Here is a 4679-nt window from a genome sequence, read left to right as displayed (position 1 = left end):
AAATTTAAGTAAACTAAATTTCTAAAATTAAAACAAATTTATGTTAAAATGGTTCCTTTGTAAATGTTTTTTGGTATGTGATTTTTGTAAACCTTCTTTGATATTATGAGTGTTGTATAATACTAATATTTTTAATAGTCTGTGTTTATGATATTTTTTCATATTGTTATAATTACACTTGTGACAGTGTTTTTATTTCTAATAGTATTGTTTATTTTTCTGATATTGAAACCTTATTTGTGACAGTGGTGTAAATTGGATATGTATATACATGTGTGTGTGTGTGTAACTATTTTAATATAGACTTTCATTTGATCTATCTTTAGAGAGAGCGTTAAAGAGATCAAGAAGATGTTGATCAGCATCGGATCCCTACAAAATGCAAGAATTATTAGTGATGCACTTACTTTATAACAACATCCAGTCAGCATTACATACAAATATGATATACTTTAATAGGTGAAGCAGCATAAGAATACAAATCTCATGTTATTTAATAAAATGATTTCTTAATTTTATTCATTGATAGTAATAGCAAACAAACTTACTTCCCACCCACCTCTCAAAAAAAACATGGATGGTTAGTTGAAAATATGCTCTTAAATGTTTTGAAAATAATTTTCTGTCATTACATTTAACAAAACAAAGATAAGAATACTTAAAGTATCAAGTATTGAGCTTGAAATATCAATGAGAAAAATGTGTAAATAGATATATATATTAAACTAAACAACCATGAAAATATTTCAAAACACAAATATATTAAATCTCATCCAAAATTAAAATAAAGAAAATTAGGATGAGGGGTGGTAATTGAAATGTTGTCTGGAAGAAAAAAAAAAAGGTCACTCCTTTGTTTAATTTCTATATTTTTTAAATGTATGTTTTTACAAGTTCACTTGTGGTTATTTCAAGCTTCTATGTACAACTTGGTATTGTAAGGGTTCCTATTATTATTTTAGAACAGTGTCTCCCAACCACTGTGGCGTGGATCATTATTTGCCGGGACATGAAATGTTGTATAAATATTTCACCAAAGCTAAAAAAAAAAAAATTTATCAGTAACTTTCACTATTGTTATCTGCCTCCAATAATTAACTTTAACCTTTCCGCAATGGGTAGGTCAAAGTGCACACGTCACAACATTTTAATGATTTCCATTCAAAATATAATTAAACTACTTAATTATCATGGTATACAAATAAACTTCACATCAGAACATAGATAATAAATCAAATTTTAATATTATATAAGTTTTAAGTTCTTAATTTTATAAGGAAATATTTAAAAAAACTTCAATCTCCCCTAGTGTGAGAATTTTGACATTTGTTCTCTAGGAATCCTCTCTTCTCAAATTTATTTACCACCCTTCTGAGAAGTACAAAATCTAATGTAAATTAATCTATGATGTTGTCATCGATCATGCAAAGCAAAATATTTATACCCTTCAATCTTATTTGTCTAACTCTAAAGAGCAATTTAATAGAAAATCAGACCTCTCCTGCCATACCCATCTGTCACATCCTCTATTTTAAAATATTAGAATACTTACAGCTAATGTTATTACTGGGGCATGATGAAATATTCAAAAGATCTACCGGGGTGCAGTAGCTTTTGGGTTGGGAAACACTGGTTTAGAAGTTAATATAATCTTGTATTATATTTTTGATGTGTTAAATTTTCTTTTCTTTATTGGAGACTAAATATTTAAAATCACAGTAAACATATACTTGAACATGCTTATGTATATAGTTCAGCACTGTAATGTGGTTGTAAACTGATCTTTTCTTGTAAAATATCAGTTAAAGTAAACAATATAAAAAATAAAAATTCTCATGCAGACACTTGTGAAGTTACCTTTTGTTTTTTTAGTTTCACATTTTCAAATTCTTATTTGCTTAACTAAAGTTTTCATTACACAAATATGTTATATTATATCTCAAAGTCAAATACTTAGAAAGACATAGAGAAAATGCATAATTTAACTTAAAATATCCTTGCTAGTAAGCCAGCAAAAGAATTATAATTTAAGTTAGGTAAATAATAATATGAGGTATGTAATAGTAGTTTGATAAGAAGCATAGTGTGGAGTAATTCTTTACTAAATTGTTAAATACATCATAAAAAACCTTGTGTCTTTAAGTCAGAATCAGTAAAATTATTACAAAAATTTCCATTGAAGTTTCAAATATGTTTGAATTTTAAACTGAACACTAAAAATGATGAAGGAACAGTTTTACTAGAATACCTATGTTGCTCAGCTTATTTTTATCATTTTTAATTAATGAAATGATGAAATAAAGTAATTAATTTTTTAAAAAAGATTTCAAATATCATGGAGACATGTATATGTGTACATATAAAGCAAGATAACAGTGATTTTTTTCTGTAAGTATTGTGTGGATATTTCCATTTTTTGAACTATTTTTAAATCATAGAAGCTATTGTTATTATAATTTCCTAAATAATAGGAGATGTGTAATAGTAGTTTATAATTTTTTTAATGTTTTGTATTCGTTGTGATTTAATAATATCTTCACATTTTCAGGAATATTTCACCTGTGTTTTAGTGTCTTGATTTAATTATTTTGTCAGTTTCAGTAGTAGATTTAGTATAGGTAAAATGATGTTACAAGCAAAACAACAGAAGTAAAAAAATGTGGTGTTCTCTAGGTATCATTTTGACTAGAGTAAAGCACAGTAACTGAAGAGTAACTTTTTCTTTTCATATTAACCTGAAGAGTAGTTTTGACTTCTATAGAAAGTTATAATATTTTTAAAAGATTGAAAAGAAAATAGGTAAATAATTGCATATAAATGACTCATTCTATTCTAGACTATCTTTTAAATGCTGACTTCAAGCTTTTGAAAGCTTATTTTTCGAGAGTTCCACATATGGTAGTAAGGTACTATTTTATTTGCAAGCCTTTAATTCTATACCTAAAGATATAACATATTATGAAAATTGTTTTAACACAGTGTCAATCCATTTTGTGTGTTACACTGTTTTATTTTCCCATGTTTGAAGAATGGCTTTCAGTAATTACATTTTTAATTTTGTAAAATAGTAATTTTTATTCATCCTTCAGAAATTTTATGATTTTTTTTTCTTGTGTGTAATCATTCTCAGGGTAAGGATGAAAATATAATACTTGCAGTTTGAATGTGTATTTAATAAAATTTAACTTTAATTTTCTTGAAATGTAAACTGAGACATCACAGAATGTTTTAATATTATGAAATATCTTGTATACTTTCTTGTACTGTTTAACTTCTGATATTATGATATTACAACTGTAGACTTAAGATTTTTCAAATATCTTGCATAAACACTAATTAACATTTTTGTTTTATTTATCTTATCCTATTTTAGATAGTAATGCAGGAAAATTTTCTGCTATCTGTTGGAAAATAAACATAAATATAATTATTTTGTGCAATAATATGCTCAACAATAAAATGCATGGTAAAAAAAAACACTACAATGTAATAATTTATTCAACTTTCAAATATCAGTACTAGTTTCTCACTAGCTTGTCATGATAACAGTATGCAAAATAATCAAGAATTATCTCCTCCTTCAAACAAGACCAGCAGGGTATGAGATCATAAAAATAGGGCTTCCAGTCATACCTCCTGTTCAGCTGTCGCATACCTCAAGCAATTGGAAAATGCAATGGGTATTCTTGCTATTCCATATGAGGACATACCAGTCAAGTCACTGTACACAACACTGTGGATTTCTATTTGATCAGACTGTTGAAACACGTCTTCAGTTGTTTTTTTTTTAGCATCCTTGTATATTATATGTGGTATTAACTCTACCATGAACTGTTACTAAATCAGCAATTTAGGGTGAGTATTTGATAACTTGCACAACAGATACATAATGCCATGTTCAATGGCACTCCATAAAAGGTCATAGCTTGTGCACTTAGGCTGTATCCGTTTTTACAGTTAGCTTTAAGAATTCTCAATTATATATTTATGTAATTTATTCCCACTGTTTTTGACCTGATGGCTAGGGCGCTAGACTCACTATCTAAAGTTCTCGTGTTAAAATCCTCATCACACCAAACATACTCGCCCTTTCAACCATGGGGCTGTTATTACGTGAGACAGTACAACTATTAATGGTAAAAGAGTAGCCCAAGAGTTTGCAGTGGGTGGTGTTGATTAACTGCCTTCCCTCTAGTCTATCACTGCTAAATTAGGGTTGGCTTGTGTAACCTGGTGCAAAATTTAAACCAAACCCAATGTTTTTCTACCATATAGAAAACTGTTGTTGTTACTGTCACCCTATAAGACTTCACCAGTATTTTTTACACTTCCTCTTTTTATTATTCAGGGGTGATACTTTAGTCTGCATTTAAACTTGCGACTCATTCTTAATCCCAAAATTTTTGATTTGAAACATTATTTCTTTACCTTCAGAAATATAAATTCACATCAGTACTGACTTGAGTAATCAGAACCAGCCTTAGCCAAAATGGCACCCAAAACGGAATAAGCATTTGTCATCCTATACATTACCTGCATTTTTCATTTCTTTATTTGATTATTTTTTTCTCTTCATTGACTTCATATGCTAGATTCAACATTTTCACACCATTTCAACTATACTAGTGATAAAATGGCATGTATATATATATATATATATATATATATATATATATATA

At 28.0% G+C, this 4679-nt stretch overlaps 1 long non-coding RNA gene across 1 annotated transcript in view; it reads left to right on the top strand.

Moving 5' to 3' along the window:
• Window positions 1-2333, top strand: part of LOC111088183 — a 6684-nt gene extending 4351 nt beyond the window's left edge. Inside the window, exon 3 of the long non-coding RNA XR_002612782.1 lies at window positions 327-2333. This is a non-coding gene — a long non-coding RNA (uncharacterized LOC111088183). The remainder of the gene's footprint in view (window positions 1-326) is intronic.
• The last annotated feature ends 2346 nt before the right edge of the window (window positions 2334-4679 follow it).

Source organism: Limulus polyphemus, unplaced genomic scaffold, assembly GCF_000517525.1.
Source record: "Limulus polyphemus unplaced genomic scaffold, Limulus_polyphemus-2.1.2 Scaffold3268, whole genome shotgun sequence".
Lineage (NCBI taxonomy): Eukaryota > Metazoa > Arthropoda > Merostomata > Xiphosura > Limulidae > Limulus > Limulus polyphemus.
This window is presented reverse-complemented; position numbering and strand designations above follow the sequence as displayed.